The 24,698-nt window shown below is 46.1% G+C and overlaps 1 protein-coding gene across 5 annotated transcripts in view; it reads right to left on the bottom strand.

The window, feature by feature from the left end:
• Positions 1-24,698, bottom strand: part of SLC1A2 (solute carrier family 1 member 2) — a 139,362-nt gene that overhangs the window by 51,253 nt on the left and 63,411 nt on the right. The gene's annotated exons all lie outside the window — the stretch shown is intronic.

The following is a 24,698-nucleotide window of genomic DNA, read 5'->3' as shown; positions in this document are numbered from 1 at the left end:
TGACCTAAGTCACGCTAAATTCAAATGCCTCTGAGCTCAAGCCTTCCCAATCCTGGTCATGGAAAAGTCATAAATGTGGGTGGTCCAAGTTTTGCCTCTCTTTTGGAAAGCATGGTCTATCTAGTTTTTTAAAAATTCAATCAACTGTGGTTTTTAAAAGGTCATCTGCATTATCAGGGCTTTGCTAAGCTGCCCAAGAGTCATGCTACTCAGCGTCAAAGAAGTGTGGCTTTAAGAAGCACGTGATCCCCTTCAGCCCTCAGTGCAGCCCAGCCCTTTCCCAGATAAGCCCCATGCTGTGATGAGAGTCTTACAGGGGTGGTTGCGGGTAATGAGTACACTGCCTCTTTTTCCAGCTTGGTCATTGGCAGGCCAGTAAGATTTCAAATTTAGGCTTGGAGATTCACATCGGGAGGCCAATTTTTTTTACTTCGCCAGCTTAAGACCCTTTTGTTAGTTGCCATTTACAATCGCCATCGTGTGATTTAAAAAATCCTTTAAAGATTCTGTGTCTCCCTCTCTCTCTGACCTTCCCCCATTCATGCTCTGTCTCTCTCTGTCTCAAAAATGAATAAACGTTAAAAAAAAAAATTAAAAAAAAATCCTTTAAGTCTTTAACACCGAGAAAGACAGGTCACGGTCTCTGAATAAATGGCAATGCCTTCTAAGATGGGAGGGAGCTAGCCTTACCCAGATATTGTCTCCAGAGATTGGGAAAGCCTTCCTTTGGAACCAGTATCAATCGGCGGACCAGGGGTTTGGAATCACTGGTTATAATGGAAATCATGTGGGCTTTGGAGACAGGGAACCTGGGCTTTAAATCATGCCTCCATCACTTGCTAACTGTGTGGTGTGTCGAAAGAAGGCCTTGGGGCGCCTGGGTGGCTCAGTCAGTTAAGCGTCCGACTTCGGCTCAGGTCATGATCTTGCGGCTTGTGGGTTTGAGCCCCGCCTCGGGCTCTGTGCTGACAGCTCAGAGCCTGGAGCCTCTTCAGATTCTGTGTCTTTCTCTCTCTCTCTGCCCCTCCCCCACTCACACTCTGTCTCTCTCTCTCTCTCTCTCTCTCAAAAATAAATAAACATTAAAAAAAAAAAAAGAAAGAAAGAAGGCCTCGATGCCTACCTTGTGGACATTAAACATGGTAAGATAGGTTAGGGGCCTCGCGTGACACCTGGCATAGGTTGTGACTTTCTCCAGGCAGCACGGGCACACACCGTATTCATCAAGTTCATTACAAGGGTGACGTTTGCTTCACCATTCCAACAAGACACCAAGCTTAGCTTCCAGAGTCTCAGATTTAAGACCAGGGGCCCAAATACAACTACGTCCTCTTTCCTAACAGGCTCCTTAATATACTTGCTACCAAAATGTTTTGAAATTAGGAATGATGTCTCATGATCTGGTTAGAATACCCAAACGAAAATATTAGTCAAAATATCAGCATCTCGGTCTCCCCTTCGTGGCCTAATTATCTACTCAATCTAGTTAGTTTTGGGGCAGCCTCTGACTAGCTGTCATGTGTGTGCTAATGATCACTCAGACTGTCTGAAAAAGAAAGTAGGGCATGACTGCTCGCAGCAAGCACATGAGGGCCAATCTGGTCAGCAAGCAAGAAACACCACTTCCTCTAATCTCCACGGGAAACAGAAAGGCTCTTTTTACAACGCAGCAGGGGAAAATGATCAAAACGATCTTTTTTAACATGGGTAGACCATATGTCTCCATTGGGATCTTTTGATATTTTTAAGCATTTCTCCAGCCAGTAAGTAATCTAAAGCTCCAAACCAGGAAGCGGCCAACAAAGAACGGAGGCCGTGTGTGTTCTGAAATGGCGAGTGCATCCGTCAGCCAGCCTTTGGCATCACTCTAGGTCCCCTTGAGATTGTAAACCCCTCTGCCTCCTGCTTCATTTGAATCCCTTTTGCCACTGAAGTTAGACTCAGGCACACGATTGGTATTTAAGTGAGACTAGCAAGCATTTCGACCAAATGCTCTGGCAAGATCCAAAGGATATAATGAAAGTATCAGGCACCAAAACAGCCACGTCAAAGTGAAGACACGCCAGTGTTAGGTAAACGCACACACGCAGTCCAGCAGTGTGGCTGAGTGATGCGCACAATTCTTAGTTGTATGCACCTGCTGTATGTTTAATGGTTTGTTTCTCAGGCCATGACAAAATGTCCCCGAAACCCTGAATCAAAACGGCCACATCAAAGTGGCAGCATCAAAATGCCACGAACCCACATGTATTTATTGAGAGGATCCCTGTGACTTCCTCAGCTCCCTTGAAATTAACCAAATGCTCATAGGCTCAGAGGAGGTTCTGACATGGGCTCATAGAGAATGATTTGCGATGTACATCAGGAACCCAGCTTGCATCTAGGAACACAAAGTCCCCTAAGAACTCTTGGTAGCAATTCTATACCAGCCTACATGATCACCACATCACCAGAACACGGGAGAGCTTGAAGTGGGGAATATTATAGAACACAGCATCAGATCATACTATACAACAGCACAGAGCTGTTTGTAAGACTTATACATACATGGCATATGAATGCTGGTTACTGAATGCACATAATAACAGTGGCAGTAACAAGGATACCTGGTATTTACCAAGTATTTTATATGTCAAATGCTATCCTCAGGAGAGAGTAAGGTGTAATCCCTGCTCTTAAAGAGCTTGTCAAGGGAATCTGCTTTACACGTGGGCCGTGGTCAAGCTCTGCAGGGGGTGCTGGGGAAATGGGAAAAATGGTACCCAACGTAGCTTTGGGGAAGAACAGTGTTCAAGAACAGCTCCCAGGAGGGCTGACACCAGAGCTGTATCTTAAAGAATGGATCTAATTCAAAGGTCTATATCCGTCACCAGTCCGTGAACCCTGGGAGAGCAGGGCTGGATCTTTCACACCTGGTACCAAGGGCTTGATGACTATTTGCTCGAAGAAATTATAAATTGGAAAGCAACTACAAAGGGCAGGCACCTTCCTTTCTCCTGGGAATGAGGCCCTTTTATGGACAAAGTGGCAGCATATCGCTTCTGCAAGCCTCTTTCCGGTCTTGCGTTTATTCCACAGATTTCTACTGGACACATATGACAGGTCCCATGCTGTTCTGGATGCTAAAGATATCACAATAAACGAAGCAAGCAGAACCCTTGCTCTCATGCAGTGAACATTTTAGTGGAACAACAAATAAATGGACAAACATATTTCACGTGGAAATATGCGCTGCGAGGAAAATGACACGTGGAGAGGAGGCATGCTATATTTTGCATCAGGTGGCTGGGGAAGGCTTCTGTGATAAGGGGGCCTTAAAACCAAAACCTGCAGGGAATGAGGGCTCTCCTACATGAATCAGGCAATTTATCCAGAGCTTAGGAAATAAATGGAATGTACACCGTTTAGAAACCTGTATTTCCACACCGGAGCCCGAAGCTCCCACCAGATGCAACTCCGGGTGTCTACATGCTGGTTTCTTAGCACAGGCACTGATTCAAATGAATGTTGAACCAGTAACGCCACGCTCTATTACCATCATGCATATGATGGGAGTTTCGGCTGTCCCAGCTCCCAGCAAGAGGAATGATACCAGGGAGAGGTGAGCTGGACACCAAAGGAAGGCTAAGGTCACAACAGCCTGCACATTTGCTTCCCTGGCAATGAACAGAAAGGGCAAGACCTGATACGGGCAAGCTCACCGGAGAAACACAGTAAGTTATTTCGAGTGTGTGCACTTTCCCCCTTATCATTCCTCCCTTCCTACAACCTGTGCCTGTGTACATAGAAAAGCAATAAGGAGTTTAGAAGCTCAGGTGTGCCTTGGTGAGATCAAGTCCATCCAGCCTGATGCTGGCCAACCCCGCTGACCACCTGTTTCCACTTGAGTGCCTTCTGGATGGAACATTTAGCAATGCAATTCCTTAACACTGGAAGTTCTACATGCCAATTCCGCTGGATCGCTCTCTATTGGCCCACAAAGGAAGGCCATGTGATGGGACATCTGTTTGGATAATTGAAAACTTCAAGAATGAGCCTATAATTTCCTTCAGCCATAACGTCTCCGCTGAATTAGTTAAACGGCTGTTAATTTCGCAGTCACTGCCCTGTCCCTTCTCACGCAAATCCGCGAGTACTGTTTCAGCTTTATCGCGCAAGACTTCCTCTGGGCTCGAAAGGGAACATGTAATGGGGCGGGCTGGTGCTGAGTTTTAAACTATTCTGAGAACCTGCTTTTCATTAGCATTCGATTTCCCTTGCTCTGTCAAGAGCCTCTAAGAATAGGCTCGTTAGATGTGGGGTCTGATTCAGATTTCCTGCCCGCACACTTCAGTGTTGCCTTATCTGGCACCATAGTCTTTCTTCCTCCTCCACTGGCTCAGTGAGGTGGCAACAGAACATTCCCCAGGGAACCTAAAAGCAACTGATGTGTTTCTGCCTGGAGGATGTGAGATCTCCAAGGAGCATCACCATCCAGCCCTCTGCTGTGCAAGTCCAAGAGCCTGAGGAGACAATGCCCAGGAATTGCCCTAAGGGGGACTACTAGGTCAGACCCTCAAAAACAAAAATAGAGCCTGCTGAGGGCCTTTCCTCTTGGGTGGTTGGCGTGTTTGGAAAACAACGCTGGCAATGCCAGTGCTGTCACAAACCGGTGATTATAGCTGTGACTGCCCCACATCTGGGATTTCCCCAGCTCCCTAAAGAATGCCACCTTTGCTGTAAAAGGGACTGGAACTCTAAGACAGCGGGGCATTTCCAGCCCACCAGTCCCGGCACCCTCACTAGGTCCTGTGAGACCTGGTTGAATGGTGTCATGACTCTCCCTCTGACAGCCACTGGGTCTTCAAGGACCCTGTGAATGAAATCTAAAGGTTTGCAACCTCCAAATCTCCCTCCGGTCCCTTCTTCTGTTCATCTTTGGCTGCTATGTCCCCGTCTCCAATCACAAACATGCTTTCTAGAAAGGCCCTGCCAGTGGGCCACCCTAGACTTCACAAACGATATTCCTTTTCTATGGCTTTTTCCTGGGCATCCAAAGGTCTGGTTCAAGAGCACAGTTTAGAGTTTTCCCAAATCATGACAGGATTGGACCTGGGGACAAAATGAAACTGGAAGTCAGGAGGCCTGGGTTCTAATTCCAGGCCTGCTCCTACCTGGTAGCGTTGGGAATAGCATGGGGATAAAACGGATGTAAGGCTACTCGCCCATGACCAACAAACAGAGAACAAAGTAGTATGAAATGAGAAAAACAAACTCAACGGAAGATACCAATAGGGTTTAGGTGTCATTTTTGGCCGATTTTTATTTTTTAGGTTCCAGGCTCTTCATCTGTAAAATAAGGGGGGTGAATTAGAAATTCTTTACCGTTCTAAGATTCTGTGATTCTCTGGGGGTGGGGGGAGGATATTCACAACCCTTGGTAGCTTCCATTTTAGTTACTCAAGACTGAATAAGCTTACACTTTACCATGTGATGAATCATTTCATCAACCATGAGGGGCAGCCCGATCACTGCATGTCAGTCCCCACAGGGAGAGGCACATGGGTGACTTAGAGACAAGAGACAAACCAATAATAAAAATAAGCACCGTTTCTTTATGCCCTTACCTCCATGTTTCCCTCACCTCTCTGATCTCTGCTGCAAAAGCATATTTTTGTAGCACTACTAATGCTGAGTTAGGGGTCAAAGTTGTTACACAATTCAGACACGGGCATCTTCTTAATCCCCCATCCACCCTTGACCAATTCGCAGTCTAGATTTCTAAGATAGGCAGGTCAATGCCACAGGAACAGACTCAAACAGGTGAACCAGCACTGGGAGCCAGCCAATTGCCAAATTCATCCCTAAATCACCACCCATATCACTCCCAGTCAGCTCTCATGGAATTGGAGAGGTGGCATTCACAGAAACATTCCAGATGAAAAACTGAGGGAAAAGAGTCTTTTCTTCATAACATTTCCCAAACCATGGGGCCCAAACTGGCTAATGACATGAATGGTAAATATGGAGCTAACTAGGGATGGAAGAAATTACAGGAGGCAGAATCCTGAAGAGATAAATAAAAATTATACTCATTTGGCCCAGAAACAGAAGTTAAAACACCAGCCACCAATTGATTAGCAGCTGCCAAAAGGCGACTTGGTGGAATGCAATGACATAAATGCATGGCCACTGGATTCTTGCTTAAAATCTCCCTTTTCCAACCATGCCTGGGACGAGGCATTGATTTCTTGGACAACAACATGCAGCTCACTGAGTCATTACAGAGCTTCAATGAGGTAATACTTAAGAAAGCACAGGCGGAGTAAGTAACATGTAATTGATACTCAATGTTAATTTCCTTTTTTGTCTTAAATGCCTAACATGGTGCAAAATGACCATTTCGATGGTCTCTTTACAGTTGAGTTTTGGCAATAAATGGTACTTGTGTTTTTTACAAAAAGAAAAGTCCCAAAGGCGCCTAGGTGGCTCCATTTGTTGAGTGTCCGACTCTTGATTTCAGGCCAGGTCATGATCCAAGGGTCTTCGGATTGAGCCCTGCATTGGGTGGATGGGGGAATGGGGGCTCAGGATGGAGCTTAAGATTTTCTCTCTCTCCCTCTGCCCCTCTCCCCTGCTTGCTTTCTCTCTCTCTCTCTCTCTCTCTCTCTCTCCCCCAGAAGGACCAGAGTGGGTGGGGGCCTGGGAAGCTTCTACACTGCGGAATAGCTGGACAACCTCCCAAAGAACATCAGAAATACAGTCTTAAGTATAAAACCTCTGGACTTTTGTGAGATCCTCCCAAGGTTAGAGACTTAAACTGGCCCTGATACAACAGATTTCCCATTTCCAGAAAGGCTCACCACCCAAAACAGAAATAAGATGCCACAGAATAGTGACCCTTCAGGCCTGGGTGAGAGACTGGGGTGGGGTGTTTAATCATCTCAAATTGGGAACCTCTGCTAAAAATAAAGGTTATGCCATGACCCAAGAAGACACTGGCCAGCCCTGTCTCCAGAGAGGCATTGTCACTCCTGAAGTAATTGCTACCCACCTGCGGTTCATGGAACAACATGAAAATACCCTTTGCAAACATCACACAACTCCAATAAATAGGGAAATCTATGTGGCACGCATTCTGGGTTTTGAGCCACAGGGAACTTGGCCCTGCTCCCAGTTTGCCTTGAAGCGAATGGTTTCCTCCGGCCAAAATGTCCTCTTCACCCTAGCCTCCAACCCTGCCTTCACGAACTAACTTCTGTTTCTTCTTCAAAACTCGGTTTTTTTCCAATATGACTCCCCTCAGAAAGTCTTCACTGACTTTTAGATGGTCCTCCTGCAGTTTACCTGTGTTTATCCGGGCCGACTTCTCTTGAGGCATTTATCACAATGACCTATCTGTTTCCCCCACTGGAATATAAACTCTTTGAGGGCATGGCCTTGTCTTAACTCCACTCTCTCTCCCTCAGCATGGTTCCTGGTATACGGTAGGTACTCAAGTTCTGTATGTTACATGAGTGAACCAATGAATGGGCAACAAGCTAGAAGGCATGTTCTCATCCAGGCTGCTACCAGGTAGGCCTGGGCCCTTCCCTACTGGCAGCTTTGATCCAGCTGCCTTGCCCAAGGCGTGGTGGCCCCAGTGCTCGCAGCATTCTCAGGGGAAGAGGAACCACGCACCCATGTAGGCTTGGCTAATGAGGCCTTCAGGGGACACCGATGAGGACCCCGGAAGATGCCGTGGGATCTAACTGCCAAAATCAACATCTCTAAATCTGGACCCTCCAAAATGTCCTTCTACCAAAGTGCATGACCACTCTTTCCTTTTCCAGAAGTCAGTGGCATTCTGATTTTGAGAAACCCTCTTATTAACAGAGCTCTGGATTTGGCCCTCAGGCCTGGGAGGCTCTTCTTTTGGCCCCTGAAGCTTCCAAGCTGAGCCTTCCTAGCCTGCCAGGCAGGGCAGCAGCTGGGATGTTCACAAGTGGCTTCGCTTCGGTGCCTTCAGGCACCAGGCAGAGACCAGCCACCAAGAAAGGTAGCTGGGACTTCCTGGACGTTTTGGTCACACCTCACAGTTGTTTTTCATCAGTGCGGCCCTTGCCCTTCTTCGCCCTTCTTTGAGCAGAGCGGTCCCTGTGCCTTTTCTCTCCTTCTAGACCAGGCGGCCAACCTTGCGATGCAACGTGAACTCCAAACAGGAAGACAGGTGATGGCCGTGAGATTTCCCAGGGCTGGCTCTGGAAACGCCACACTACGCTTCTGTGGGGAGATGTTGTAGGACGTCCTTTATGCCTCTCTGGAGGTCTCCAAAGGCGCCCACTTCTGGCTCCCAGCGGCCTGAAATTTCTCCTTGAGAGTCCCATCCTTCGCATCTCAGATTGAAGCCGCAGCCCGTGGAAAAACAACCCTTTCACTGACAAGCCAGCATGAAGGAGCTTCTAAAAACAGGGTTTGCTGGGGATGGGGGGCCCTTTGACATGAGTCCCGACCAGAACCACACCCAGAAGCTAAGTAAAAGGAGAGCTGCTCAGGACATTGGACACAAGCTTTGCCAACTGCACGCTGTCACCCAGGGTCAGTTCTGAGCTTAACTGTGGCCTCAACAGGGTTTCTTGGCTACTAACAATTTCCTTTTTCTTTCTCTTTTTTGTTTTTAATCTGGACGCTAGTTTCACATGTGTGTTCAATTTGAGAAACCTAATCGAGCTGGTCACTTAAGATCTGTGTGCTTCTCTGTATGCGCATTGGACTTGAACAAAAAGTTGAAAAGAAACAGGCAAATGAAATTATGTTGTTGGCCCCCAAATGGCTGATTCCCATAGCGGTGCCTTTGCCGGCAAAAGGTGCAAATTTCGCCCACCTTCTACCTGGGAGGCATGTGGAAAGTCTCCTTCCGATGAGACAAAACCAGTAGGATCTGGGGTGACCCGGTTATAAGGGGGTGGTCTCACTGGCCAAAAAAGATGTCCGTGGTCCTTATCTTCCTGCCCCTTTTCCATGTCCATAGCTGCAAAGGTCCCTCCACACATTACCTTCTCTTCCATCAGGAGACCCTTGTAGGCTCTTCACCTCGTGTTCATCTTTCCAGTTACAAACAATAACCAACATTTCATCAGTCGGATTTATTAACAAGTACATTAATAATAATATCATGACAAACCAACATGTGCAGAGATCCCAAAGAACTGTCATATCCATTACCTTACTTTGTCTTCACGACATCCCTGACAGGGGAGGAATGGCCCCATCTCAGAAATGGAGATTCTGGGGGCGCCCGGGGGGGCTCAGTTGGTGAGGCGTCCGACTCTTGGTTTTGGCTCAGATCATGATCTCACGGTTTGTGGGATCGAGCCTCACGTCAGGCTCTGCGCTGACAGTGAGGAGCCTGCTTGGGATTCTCTCTCCTCCCCTCTCTCTCTCTGCCTGCCCCTCCCAGCTTGCTCTCTCTCTCAAAAAATAAAGAAATAAACATTTAAAAATTTAAAAAAAGAAAGAAATGGAGATTCTGAAACTTGCCAGAGCTCACGGCGCTGAGAAGCAGCAGGGGCAGGGTTTGAACCAGGTGGTTCTGCAGCCAGGATTAAACCTGCGTTGCCATCTGCCTTTGAGTCCAGGGCTCCTTGGGTACATCCTTCCTAGGGGTGTTTGCAAAGTGACAGACACCCTCGAACTTCCAAAGCGCTATTAACCCAGAGACCTGTAACCCAGCACCCAGGGAAGGAAGGCAGAGCAAGGAGCGTGCTGCCCAGTGAGGGAAAAGCGGCCGCTGGCTGCTTGCCTTAAATGACACAGGCTCTCGGCCCCTGGCCTCGGGTGTAGCATGGGCTAAAGTGGCAGCCACTTAACTGATTCCTCCCCTCAGGCCACCAGGGTGCACAGGTGTCACCCTGTCCCCACGGACTCAGGCAGCACATGCTGATGTGAAATAACCTTGAGCTCATCACCAGCAAGGACTCCTCACCTCAGAAGGGCTCAGACATCTGGTAACCGGTAATAATAAGGATACAAATTATGATGAGAAAATAGATAGTAAGTCGGGTCTATGCAAAGCTTACTTCGTACCAGGCACTTTTCAAAGAGTTTTAGACATAGGAACCGAGTTAACTCTCACAATAACCTCATGAAGTAAATACGATTACTAACAACCTTTACCAAAGGGGAAACTGAGGCATAGAATGGTTAAATTATTCGTCCAATGTCACAGTTAGCAGTTTGTAGAGTCTCGACTTGAACACAGGCAGTCCTAAACTCGGAAAACCAGGTCAGCTCTCTCTCCCTCTCTCTCCAGCCCTAAAAAAAAAAAATGCTCTTTATATTCGGTAATTTTGTGCTGGCAGTAAACATTGACACTGAATATTTAAGCCAAAAGAGTGATTTTGCTTAAGGGGAGAAGAGTCCGGAGAGAACAAGGAACAGGTCTAGTCCAAACCAGACATTGACGTTTAAGAGCTGTCTACACAGTCCTCACAGAATCCTAGAATTGGGGGACTGGACAGGCTTCTGGTCCTCCGTCAACCTCAAAACAAATGATTATCTGGTCCAGAGGCCCCAAATCTGTCTCTGGGTCATTTGTTAAAGACACAGATCTCCAAAATTTATGTCCACACGTGGATGTTTTTTACAGCAGCTTTAAGATTATGAAACATGAAACTGCCAAAACTTGGAAGCAACCAAGATGTGCTTCAGTAGGTGAGTGGATCAGCAAATTGTGGTCCATCCAGCTCTTATCCAGAGCTTAAGAAAAAAAAAAATCAGGGTGCCTGGGTGGCTGTCGGTTAAGCATCTGACTTTGGCTCAGGTCATGATCTCATGGTTCGTGACTTCGAGCCCCAGGTTAGGCTCTGAGCTGACAGCTCAGAGCCTGGAGCCTGCTTCAGTTTCTGTGTCTCGCTCTCTCTCTGCCCCACCCTGCTTGCGCTCTCTGTCTCTCAAAATGAATAAACGTTTAAAAAAAATTAAAAAAAAAAACCAAGCTACCAAGCCATGAAAAGATATGGAGGAAACTCAGATGCACATTACTAGGTGAAAGTTGCTAATCCAAAAAGGCTACAAACTATACAGGACATTCTGCAAAAAGCAAAACTATGGAGATAGTAAGATCAGTGGGGAGGGGCAAGAGAGGGGTGCATAGGTGAAGTACAAAGGATTTTTAGAGCAGAGATAATTGGTATGATACTATAATAATGGATACATGTTAAACATTTGTCCAAACCCATAGACTGTTCAACACCAAGAGGGAACCCTGTGGGCAACTATGGACCTTGGGTGTTTGCAGGTTTGTCTGTGGTGACAAATGTATCTCTCTGGTGTGGATTGTTGATGGCCCCCGCAGATTATGCGCGTGTTTGGGAACCAGGCAGTGGGTGCATGGAAATCTCTGTACTTGCTGCTCAATTTTGCTGTGAATCTAACGCTGCTTTTAGAAAATAAAATCTACTGGGAGAAAAAACCCAAACAGATTTTGGAGCCCCATCTCGGAATATCCCAAATGAGCATGTCTGGGTGGGGCCTAGACCCCTGGGCTGTTTTCAAAACACCCCCGTGGCTTTATTGCAGGAGTGAATGTCTGGTCAATGACCGAACAGTTGCAGTGAAGGGGGGTCTGATGCACCACACCCCTCACCATCTTGACACAGCACAGCTTCCGCCACTACAAAGCTCTTCCTTCAGGGTAAACCTAAATCTGTTTCCCTGTAGCTTTTACCCACTGGTTATTTTTCTACCCTGCAGAGCCATTTAGCAACACTGACCATGGTTACTCTCAGGCAACTAATTGCTTCAGTGCACCCTCTCATTAACTCCTCCCAACGCTCCCACAAGGTAGATGCTATTATTATTCCTTCTTAACAGATGAAAACACTGGAGGTCAGAGGTGAAGTCGTTTGCCTAATGGCTGGTGAGGGGCCGGGCTGAGAGTGAAAGCCCCAGTTGTACCTGAGCAAAAGGCTCATGCTGTTGATCATAACCCAACACTTAGCGATGCGTGAAGCCTGCCTCCTTCTCCATCCACCAGCCTTCCAGGCACATGAAGGCAGCTTTTCTCTCTGCTCGGAGTTTTGTCTTCCTCAAGCTCCCCACCATCCTGGTTGCAGCGCCTCAAGCCGCTTGCACCCCTTTACAACGTGCCTCCTGGACCGGACACAACCATCCAGGTGGGGTGTGACCACATCCCTGCTCCCCCGAGCTAGTCAACGCAGGCTTTCTAGCCCTCAGCTCGCAGCACCTCAGAATGCGCCAGAGCTGGGGCTCTGACCCCCCATTTGGGGGAGTACTGGTAACAAACAGGGACCACTGATTGACTTTTTAGTACGTACCGGTAGGAGGCCTAATAACACCACCACCCCCTCCCCCAAAATGTCCGTGTCTTAACCCCCAAAACCAGTGAGTATGTGAGTTGCAGGGCAAAAAGAAATTAAGTTTGCTAACCAACCTTGAGATGGAGAGTTCATCCTGGATTATCCAGGTGGGCTCAACGTAACCACAACGATCCTTACAAGTAGAAGGGAGACAGGAGAAGAATTAGAGTGACAGCAGCGAGAAAGACTCACCCCACACTGCTGGCTTTGCAGACAGAGGAGGGGGCCATGAGCCAAGGAATACGTGGGTGGCTTCTAGAAGCTGGCAAGAGCGAGGAAAGGCATTCTCCTTTAGCGCCTCCAGAAAAGAATGCAGCCCGCTGACACTTGGAATTTAGCCCCATGAGCCCCATTTTGGACCTCTGCCCTCCAGAAGTATAAGAAAATAAACGTGTTGTTCCCAAACACCCCATTTGTGACAATTTCTTACAGCAACAATAGAAAACAAATGTAGTCCCAGACCCTAGGCTAAGTGTTTCCTACATTACCTTGCGTGATGTTTACAATAAACCCGATAGGCAAGGTGGCAGCCGCTAAGGTTCTCTCGGTACCCACCCCACACCTTCTAGAGCTCTGCCCAGAGCAGCGGTGTGCTCAGACAGCTACGTGCCTCTCGGCCTCCCTGGCTGAGACACAGGCCGAGGCCCTGGGCACCACCGTCTCCCTTCTCCCAGCTCTGAGGGAGCTGTGAGACAGACACAGGCTGAAGCAGCGTCTTGTTCTCCTTGGCCCGTCACCAGTTCCAAAGGCTGGCCGACGCAAGGTCTCTGGTGGCTCCCACCACCAATGGAGGCATTTCAGGGCCTCCCCGGAGGACCTGTGCCTTTTCTTACTGCAGTTCCTTCCAATGAGCCACGCAATTTGTGGCTATCGATCAGGCAGCTAAATCCTCAGGTCCCGAGGTCTCCACCAGTCAACGCAGCTTCCCGACTGCCCGATCACTTCTGAACTAGTTGGACGGGCTGATTTTACAGGTGAGAACCTGAGCCATCCAATCACCAGCAGAGTTATCCTCTCACCAGGAAAACGGCTTCTTGAGAGAAGAATGGGCATTTCACACACCGGCCGCTTGTTGAGACGGCTGGTTCACAGCATCCTGCGTGGCCGTGGCCCAGTCCACGAGCAGACTACAGCCTGTTCTGTTACCCATTTCCCCCGTTTTTCATAGACAGATGCAGTGCTTGGTGTTTGAGTACTGGATTACTTCTCCCATCAGAACCTGAAATCTTAATGGACTCTTTGACGTTGCTCCTTTGAACGATCCTTTCCTGAGCCCCCGCTTACTCTTCCTGCATCCATGATGCTGCATTTACCACTGCGATACATGAGTGTTGTTCCCTTACTGTCTGAATGGCTTCCCCAGCAGACTTGAGATTCTATTCACAAAGGGCCCATCTCTACCCCTGGACCCAATACGTATTAGATGCTCAATAAGAAACTGTTGAGAGATAATGACTCGGAGGTACAAGGGGCCCCAATTCTAGAGATCTGGGAAGTGCCTTTGGCAAAAGTCTACCCAGCACAGGGGCCGGATAAGAGGTTCTTCCCACGGATGTGGATTTGGAGAGGAGCCAAACAAAGCACGAGGAAAGGGTGCATGAAACTCCTTAGCTTGGGGTCTACGGAAGCTCAAACGGACAACCAGTGACCTTGCCAAAAGCAACTGCAGCTTGGAGTTACCACAGGTGGACGCAACTTGACATTTTATGCACTTCCTGAAGTCGCTCTGGCCCCACCTGCCCTCGGCTCCCCAGGAGCCAAGTTCAGTACGTTGGCCATTGAACACTACTTTATTCCACACTGTTACCAATATTGTATCTAGTTCTGTCAATTACTACAGCCATTTAAAAATCTCCCTCAATGATTGTAGATTTGCCCAGTTCTTCTTTCTTCTTTCGTGTCTGTCCATTTTCGCTTTATATATTTTAAGGCTACGTTGTAGATATGCTAAAACTTGAAAGTTTAGGTCTTTTTTGTGAATGTAACCTCTCAGAACTATGAAATATCAATCCATATCTTTAACAGTGTTGAATGTGGGGCGCCTGGGTGGCTCAGTCGGTTAAGTGTCCGACTTCAGCTCAGGTCACGATCTCGCAGTCCGTGAGTTCGAGCCCCACATCGGGCTCTGGGCTGATGGCTCAGAGCCTGGAGCCTGCTTCCGATTCTGTGTCTCCCTCTCTCTCTGCCCCTCCCCCGTTCATGCTCTGTCTCTCTCTCAAAAATAAATAAAACGTTAAAAAAAATTTTTTAAAAAAACTAATGTTGAATGTACCTTTATCTGATATCAATATAGCACTCGCATGTACATTAAAAAAAACAAAAAACAAAAAACTCCACGGCAACTAAAGTGAAAGTCCTTCATCCCAGGTGTTTGGGAAAAAAGGCTCAATCTTGCCCAATTTACAAAATCGTTCATTTGTTTCCACGCAGGGTCTCTTCGTGCGTCCGTGAGTTACCTAGTGGGCTCTTAAATCAAGATATCAAAGCCAGATCATACCCTGTCTTTGCTTGAACCCACTGTATAATGGCATGCAAAATGCCAGACACCTAAAGGGATTCAGTCAAGACTAGTAGATCGCATTCTGTGATGGGACAAAAGAGGGGAACAGGTAGGGGCTGGGGAAGGTCTGTTATGTTCCCTGGACTCCAGCACACCCTAAGGCTTTGCGTTAACACGGAACTGGCAGGCTCTCTCGCCCTGCCTCCTTCGCCTACCCGCCCTCTCTCCCGGTCCACCCTAAGTGCCACATTCAGCTGACACTCAGCCCTTTGTGCCTTACCTGAGAACAGATCCAACCCTACGATCCGGTCCTGAGAAATCACCATCACACAGTATGGGGAGAAGGGGGAGAGGTTTTACATCACACACCACCCAGCAAACACATAATAAAATTTCATTGGAGACAACTTTCTTCATCCTCTTCGTACACCCCAAGTGTATGAGAACCCTCGTTCTCTTCATTTTTCACTCTCCACTTCCCTACCCCGGTGAGCAACACACAGCCTGACGGGCCGCCCAACAGCTGCCCCCCTGCTGTTCCTCAAGCACGATCCCGATCCCGATCCCAGGTGGGTCTCAGTCCCCAGCCCTGCCCACTTACCAAGTGTTCACACAAAGCCTCTTCCTCAGCCGCTAAGAAAATGTGACCTTGTCCCATACCGTCTCCCCAAAATAATGAAGAGAAGTCACCAAATCCATCTGTTCCCTTTACGTAAGGATTCTTTCTCTTTATGGCTAAGCTTAGTAAGAAGTAACTTTTACAATGTTAATGATAACAAGCTGGGTATGAATTCTAAAACCTCTTTTAATTTGCAGTGATAAATTTCAGTAAAAAAAAATTTTTTAAGTAGGCTTCACGCCCAGGGTGGCTTGAACACGGGGCCTGAACTCACGATCCAGAGATCAAGACCTGGGCTGAGATCAAGAGTCGGATGCTTAATCGACTGAGCCGCTCGGGCGCCCCAAACTGGGTAAACTATCATTTAAAATTTTCTTAACTAAACATCAATGCTCTTTGATTTAACCTTGTTATTGAAAAGCACTAAAGGTGCTTATCCACTTTCCTGTCTTAGGAAGTAGAATCTAAGGCATATGATAAACTCAAATGAAATAGTCAAGCTTTTCCACTTGGAGAGTGTTGCAATAAATGCCACACACGATCTTTGAGGGGTTAGTCCACACGACCGTTTCTTTTCCCCTCAACATCACTTTTTCCCCACCAATTCTCCCTGTCGGGCTGTACAAGTGCTTATAAACTCAAGGGTAACACAAGATTGTCGTTGTCATTGTGGTGGTTGTTTTTTAATTAGAATCATTCAACAACATTTAAAAGCTAGTAGATTTCACATCAAAGTCCAGGTTTCTTCCTTTTCTTTAAGTACCAGAAAATCTAGATATCCTGGAACCTACATTCCTGAGTGGCGACCATCAGCGAGAACTGAGAAGTGATTTTCCCTTAGGTGGGCATGGGTTTGCCAGCCAGCCAGTCACCATGAGTCCTTATTTCTTCCCTGACCCCAAGGCCAAGCATCAAATACCACTTGTCGTTGTGCTTCCGTTGCTATTTCTCTGAAAAGAGTATTAAGAGGAAAGTAAACTGCTTTCTAATTTCATTCACACACCTTCCTATGATGGCTCTTATGGAGTTAGCAGCCCCTGTCCCATTTAGGTTTATCAGTGTATAGATGGGAGCTGTTCCTGTGTGCTTAAATAAAATCCCCAAACAAGGAATGAATATTTATTTGCCAGGTTACAAAGTAGGTACACTGTGGGTTAACAGAGAGAATCACGTTGTTACCAAGGGTGTCACCTAATTTACAACTTCCAGCCAAGTTTCCCAGGGGACACGTGTGAAAACATAAAGCCAGTGACCTGCGATCTCACCTTCCCTGAGAGCAGGCAGAGTCAGTGCCTGGGAATAATCTAGGACTGGCTAGCAGATTTCAGAGGGTGGAGCAGGGTGTCATTGTCTTCTCAGCAGATCTCCTTGGATCAATGGCTCCAGGATTACAACTCTCTAGAGGAATGACTTAGCATGTGTTAAAATGCTAAGAGTGACTTCAGTCTTTTTTTACAAGTCTACAGGGAGGGGGAGGGGTGTGTAAATTTGGTAATTTGGACTCCGACCTTACAGTCAAAAAGATGACAGTTATTTGCATTAGACATTTTATACCATGTGAGAAGTGACCGTTAGTCATTTTACAGATGAGGAAGCAGGATTAAGTAAGTCGCCTGTTATCAAATAGCTAGGAAAGGGCAGAGGTAGGAATCACATCCCCGTCTGCCTCTAATGAAAAGCTAATCCTTTTTCACTACAACATGGTAGCTGCAAGAACGTGTAGCTTCATGCAAACGACATTCTTAGATGTTCCTTAGTTACTGCATCATGGACCTGACCTTGAATTATCCCAGGCAAAGTGTGTGTATATGTGTAGATGTGTGTAGAAGGAAGGGGTTGCTGCTTTTCATTGTTTTATTTTGCCATTCTTGAGTAAACTTGTTGTTCACCAGTCTCACTAACTCACCCAACCTCAACTTCATAGCTCATAATTCTTAAAATATCTATGTTTAGTTATTGAAAGCTATATTCCCTAAGGATGTTGAACACATAGGTGGCTTCAGGCCAAATCCTTTCCAACTTCAGCCTTAGTAGCAACAGGAGGTGCAAAATGACAGGCAACATGATGAAGTCATTGGGAACTAATTAGCCTAGGTCCCAGAGCCGAAGTCCCAGAACACTCCTCATCACTTATTCTCAGTGACGTTGATGATCCCAACCCAGAGCAGGCCATTTGGCTTAACTCCACGGCTGAAGAGAATGTTCAGTAAAGGATTTCTAATTTGAGATTTTCCTCTGAATGATGTGAGGCCTCATTTTTCAGAGAAAGAATGATGATTTGTCTGAGTTAGCATGAGGCTCCTTACAATGTTGCAAAGCAAATCTCATAGTCTCGGACTTACCCCACAGAAGACAAGGGAAAAGGTTTCTTAGCACCTTTCACCTAGTTCCCTTTGAAGGTGACCACAGAGGTCAATTCCCTAATTGTATGCTATTGATTCATTCCTTACACCCATTGGGCTTGGTTATCAATCCGAGTACTTGATTATATTACTATCTTTTAGGCAGCATACCAACTCTGTGATAAGTGACTTCCTGCCTGTGCTTGTTCTGTACAACAAGTCTGTAAAGGGGATTATTATCGTCTTCATTTGATAGACAAGGAAACCAAGGGAACTAACCTGACTTAAATCATCCACTAAGCAGCAGAACCACAGAGCTAAATTTACAACTCCAAAGCCCAAGTTTTTCAAGACTACATTCAAGTAAGTGGGCAGCCAATTCAAATACTCCATCTTTCGGTCTGCTCTTTATAATTAACTAGAGCTTAGAACAGGAGTCAGCAAATCGCAGCCCACCATATGGCCCACAAAGCCTAAAATATTTACTATCTGATCCTATGCAGAAAAGTTTGCTGACCTTGAGCTTAAAAAGTAGTAAACCAAATCCCAAATGTTCCATTCTGTTAACTGAGGTCTCTGTAGTACTTGGGACCAGAGGATTCTATGGCATAGTTTCGATTCATGAAAATATTTCTTTTCATTGATTTATGTAAATGACCCTGAGTAATAACAGTTGGAAACAACTGTTTCGGGGTGGGGGTTGTGGGGTGGGTGAGGGGTAAGAAATAGCTCTGGGTCTAAAATATCCACTTCCTGGATCACTGCATAACTGTTGGTTAACCAAAACCCAAGGAGAGTTTTACCCATCATGAAGAATTTGGCCAAGGGATCTGTCCCACTGAGTGTAGACATAAGTGTCCATGGGCCTCTCTCTGTCCATACTGATGGAGGGTTGGAGAGGAAGCCTTTCACCAGCATGCAAATTGAAGATATGCTGTTTTTAGATGGCTGCCAGCATGCTAAGCCAATGGAAATAATGATGAAGAGACAGTAAGGTATTTTATTCATTGTTTTCAAACGTAGCAAGAGGTGTTTAGTAATCTTCGTGTAAAACAGACATCTGAGTCATCCCAGCAGCAGGGAGTTCTCATGAGTCATAAAACACATACTGGTCCAGAATCAGGTCTTTGCACTGGCTCAAGAACATGCCTAGAATCATACCCAATACTAAAACACCATACTCCCCAGTTGGGATCCAAAAATCAATGAATCTTTATGGTCTGATTCCACCCATGTGCTCAAATGTACTAGGTACACCATGTGTCTATCAGGTAGAGTCATGCAAGGCTTCAGGAGATGGGCTGGAGGAAACAGCTGCAAATTCCAAAACTATCACTAGTTTGTTGTTTGAACTTGAGCCTAAGATTCATCTGTAAAATGAGGTAATTGAATCGGATCCCTCTGTGGTGCCTTCCAGCTCTATAAGTATGGAGAGCAGAAGGTCCACTAATAGTATAGAAACCACTCTTGAAAATATTGATGACATATTACTCATAACTCACTATATCTCATTATGCAATTAGTGTTATTATAATTATCATTAATGTTATCATTGTTATTAGCATAATAAAATAATAACATAGAAAAATAATAATACACTTATTAAGTATTTTCAATGTGCCAGATGTCATTTGTAGAGGTTTCTGGAATAAGGAGGAAAAGAAGATTCTATGTTCTTCCTGTGCAGTCTATCTTTCAGACCGCAGGTTAATAAACCATAGCCATGGATCAAATCCAGCCCACTGCTTATTTTTGTAAATAAAGTTCACTTGATAAGCCAGGCCCATCATTTAACTACTGCCTCTGGTCGTTTTTGCACCGCAACAGCAAGGCTGAGTAAGTTTAGCAGAAACCCTAAAATAATTGTTATCTGGCCCTTTATAGAAACAATTTGCTGACCCGGCTCATTTAGCCCCTGCGCTGCAAGCCTCTTGCCTCCCTAGTATCCGTTGACTACTCTTTTGGTTCTCCCCTCTTGACTTTCCTCGGGGTACCTTCCCTCCTCTACTTACAACACTGTGGACTGGGTGGATCTGACCCATTGCCTATCTCAGACCTGGAGCACCAGGACATTTCATCCTCATGACCATGAAGATTTAGGGGCAGGAATGTAGGATTCAATCAATCCTAAGACTTTTGCTGTAAATAGTGGCCAAAAACAAAGCTTTTCTCTTTTTTTTTTTCCTGACATCTCTGAGCTACAAGTATGCGACTACAGAGCTTCCAAGAGCCTTCATGGAAATGACTTGCCTGTGTTTGAAAACAAAGAAAGACGGAGAAAGAAAGCCTCGTGATAACATTTTAGACTCTGGATCCAACTATGCCTGAAGCTACAGGTAGACTTTTTAGCTAATAAGCCAACACCTTCTCTTTTGTTGGTTTAAATCAGATTCAGTTAGGCTTCTATCACCAGCAACTAAAACAAAACAGTCCTTTGAAACTGACATAACCATTTTCCCCCCGCAAAGACTTATCTGCCCAAAATTACATAAGCTAATGAATGGCAGGGTCTACATTGAGCTCTGTAAGATGAAGGAACCAGTTGTCCAGAGCTCTCCAGAAGATCTGGTTAGGCCAGGGACAGGACCAATAGGTTATTTTCCTGTCTTTGAAGAAGGAACATTTCAAACCACATCTCCGTTCTCTAGAGAGCAGTTCCTTGGGGATCGTCCTGTTTTCTACTTCTGACTATCCCAAGACAAGGCCCCATAGAGTACCAGCTCCTCATGTGGTAATTTGGAGGAAGTTATAATGAAAAGCGGTATCACAGCCATTTGTCAGCCTTTCATTCTTGCCATACTTAACTGGGAAGAGGGGTGCTGCAGAGAAAACTGACCGCCTCCTGTTGAAGCTCTCAGTTGTCCAGCAATCAACATACGTAAACAGGCAGTCTCAATGCAGGCAGCAGGAATGAACCTCAGGCAAGGAATGAATCAGAGCAGCCTTTGAAGAAGCACAGATTCTGGGAAATCTCACCTACCTAGAACTATCTATCCCACAGGGCATTGCAGGGGAGCAGAATATGCCACCCCAAAATACGCCTCTTTGGCATCAGGGTTATGTGGAGCTGAAGGCAATCAAGACCTACCAGACTTAGGAAAAGCTTTTTACCACCCGCCCCCGCAAGCTGCCTAAAAGAATTTAGAAAGGGGGCCTGTACCAGGGAAAGAACTATTATCAGGGATAACATTTTCATCTCAAATACTTATCTGTATGGCAGGGCAAACATTTTTTTTTAATGTTTATTTATTTTTGACAGAGAGGGAGAGACAGAGTGTGAGCAGGCGAGGGGCAGAGAGAGGGAGACACAGAATCCGAAGCAGGCTCCGGGCTCCGAGCTTTCAGCACAGAGCCCGACGCGGGGCTCAAACTCACAAACTGCGAGATCATGATCTGAGCCAAAGTCGGACGCTCAGCCGACTGAGCCACCCAGGCGCCCCAGGGCAAACATTTTTTAATCAAACATTTGTTCTTCTGCTCTTCCTGGTTATGCCTTTCTCCCTTTTGAAGCCCCAGACCCCTATCTCTTTCTTTAGCTCACAATGGTATATAAGTCTCAAATGCCTGGCTGCCTTTGTGTCTCATAGCTTTGTGGGGTTCCTGGACATACATACATAATTACATTTGTTTTTCTCCTATTAATCTGTCTTTTTATTACAGGCAGGTCTCAGTCAAGAATCTAGAAGTATAGAGGAAAAAATAGTTTTATTCCTCTGTTGCAACTTCTTATATTCTGCTTTACAGAAAAAGACAGGGGCACCTGGGCGGCTCAGTCCGTTAAGCGTCCAACTCTTGGTGTTGGCTCAGACCATGATCTCACAGTTCATGAGTTTGAGCCCCGAATCAGGCTCTGGGCTGTCAGTGCAGAGCCTGCTTGGGATTCTCTCTCTCCCTCTCTCTCTGCCCCTTCCCTGCTTGCTCTCTCTCTCTCTCCCCCAAAATAAATAAACTTAAAAAAAATAAATAAAGAGAATGACAGACTCCAGGAGGAATAGTATAGTGCAGGGTGTGGAAACACAATCTCTCAGAAAGGTCTTTGGTTGGTATGTGACTCAATGGTATATCTTCACCAGCTGAAGACTTTATAATAAGGACTGGACCTCAGACAGGCATCCCGGGGGACATGCCAGGCCCTCTGTCAGGGGTGTACTGGTCCTGACACACCAAACCAAGAGAGGATGAATTCTAGAATGTTGAATGATTTTCAACCAGAAGAGCTGAGCATAAGTTGAAATGTAAGGATGGATGGATGGATGCATGGACAGATGATAGATAGATAGATAGATAGATAGATAGATAGATAGATAGAGACAAAAAATAGTACACACTTACCATGGCATATACAAAGATTACAGATAGCGTTCTGGAAGGATCACAGGATACGGGTAATAGCAGAGGACTCTCAAGAGAAGAACGAATAAATAGGCATCTCATGTGAGAGAGAGACTCACTGATCACTGCATACTCTTCAGTATGGTTTGAATGCTTCCCCATGTGTTTATTACTTTTTCAGTATAAGGATGGAAAATAAGAGGGAATTCTCAAAAACATACTCCACAACAAACCCCTCTTGGTGCTTTTAATGACCCTAGAAGTTAAATGACCAGAACCCCATTTCCTCGGACTGCCTGGTTAAGCTTTCTCCTCTGAGGCTTTGTCACACTGGCCATGCAGTCGTTCACCCTGGTGTGAACTCTGCTCGTGCGTCACTTCCCTAAGCAGAGAGACGAGACAACAGGACCCACCTTGTGCCAGGCAAACATGTTACGTGGGCTTTGTTGCCTTTGGGTCTGCCCTAGTTCAGAGGTAAAGGTGAAAGGGTGACATTAGGGAGTCCAAAGTCCCAGCCACAAAGCCTCCAGACCCTCTGCACACAGCCAGGGACAGGTCAGGGTTTCCTTGGCCCAGAGATCAAAGAGCTGGCCTCAGCCCGGCCTCCAAGGTACTCAAAGTTCTTGGAATAGCCTGAGCCCCTCATTGACCTTACTACAGCTGGTGGACACCATTCAAGACTTCAAGAGAATGGCGGACACATAGATGGTTCGGTCGGTTTAGCGTCTGACTTCAGCTCAGGTCATGATCTCGTGACTCATGGGTCCGAGCCCCACATCCGGTTCTGTGCTGACAGCCGACAGCTTGCTTTGGATTCTCTCTCTCGGTCTCTCTCTGTCTCTGTCTCTCTCTCTGTCCCTCCCCTGCTTCACACTCTCTCTCTCTCTCTCTCTCTCTCTCTCCCAAAAATAAATAAATAAATATTAAAAAAATTTTTTAAGGCTTCAAGAGAATGGGACATGAAATAGACTGTCCAGCATGATTCTGAGCCACTCCATGCCCCCCACGCCAGACACACACATGCACAGGTACATTCCACAGGAAGAAGCTGGGTCTGGCTTTACAGCTCAGTGCTACTGCTCTCTAGCGGAACCTCACCAACTCCTTTTCATCCCTAGAGCCTGCTTCCTTATCCATACAAGGAAAGAGGATTGTAGAGAAGATTAAATTAGATGCAATCATTTCTAGTATAGATGCCCGCCACATAACAACAGTACTGTCCTTCCCTCGTTCCCCCTTCCCTTTGGCGATTTCAGAAACAAAGGAGTGCTTTTCAAAGAATTCAACGGACTGAAAGACAACATAAGCTTCTGTCAAAATGAACCTTCCGACTTCTTAGAAAACTCTGCAGACGCTCCAGTGGGATTCAGGTCTCCTGGACTCTTACACAATAAGTTACGTAAGGGTCATCTTATTCCCCCAGCGTGCCCTCTCGGATTACAGTGTGCAGGCTAAGGTCAAAAGGAAATTATGTAAGCATAATCCCGGGAAATCGGCATACAAAGCAGGGCCCAGTGCAAGAAGCAAACCGGCAGTATGTTACCACGAATCTCGGAGGCCAGAAACTGCTAAACGTATAAAACATAGTTTGAGTACATTTGGTTGAGAGTTGGGGAGGGACTCGTGGAAATATTTTCTAAACGGTGTATCAGGGGGGCAAACAATCTGAATAAGGCCTGGTTTTGCAATAGACGGTGGTCTTGAAGGTCTGCCTATTAATCTCTTAATTGCTGCCTTCCTGGGAGGTCCGGGCAAGGGGCCAGAGAGCCAGAGGGAGGGGGAGCCAGGGAATTGAGACTTGGGGCAGAGGCACTTTACCTACAAGTATGAAAGTATTTCAACACTTTAACTACCAGCTACACATTTGCCCTGGAGGAGAGGCATTTCTGAAATAGTCCTATTAGTGAAAATGTTTGAAACTGTGTCAAAAACCCAGCAATATACAGCAATGTACAAAAAGATTCTGAACTCCCTTAGAAAACAGAGCAAAGTAAACTAAAACTAAGTTTGCACATCAAATTGACAAAACTTTCTTAAAATCTTTTTAATGTTTATTTATTTTTGAGACAGAGAGAGACAGAGCATGACTGGGGGAGGGGCAGAGAGAGAGGGAGACACAGAATCCGAAGCAGGCTCCAGGCTCCGAGCCATCAGCACAGAGCCCGACGTGGGGCTCGAACTCGTCAACCATGAGATCATGACCTGAGCTGAAGTCGGACACTCAGCTGACTGAGCCACCCAGGCATCCCGACAAAACTTTCTTAAAATCATAACATCTATGATTGGCAGGGACACAGGAAATTAAATGTAAAACTCTGTGTTGGTAAGGTAAGGGTGGAGGGAGGGTCGATTTGGCAGTTTCCATCAATATTAAAACGCTGCAATACCCTTGGGCCCAGCAAAAATATCTTTCTGTCCTAGAGAAATGTGTGCATGCACAAAGGTGCATATTTTTTGCAAAATTGTAACAGTAAAAACTGAGAAGTCACCTAAATTCCATCAAATAAGGGGATGGCCGAATAAACACTGGTACGTTTTGAAGCTATGCAAGACTATGTTCCTGTCGA

The sequence above is a fragment of the Acinonyx jubatus genome, chromosome D1 (genome assembly GCF_027475565.1).
Source record: "Acinonyx jubatus isolate Ajub_Pintada_27869175 chromosome D1, VMU_Ajub_asm_v1.0, whole genome shotgun sequence".
Lineage (NCBI taxonomy): Eukaryota > Metazoa > Chordata > Mammalia > Carnivora > Felidae > Acinonyx > Acinonyx jubatus.
This window is presented reverse-complemented; position numbering and strand designations above follow the sequence as displayed.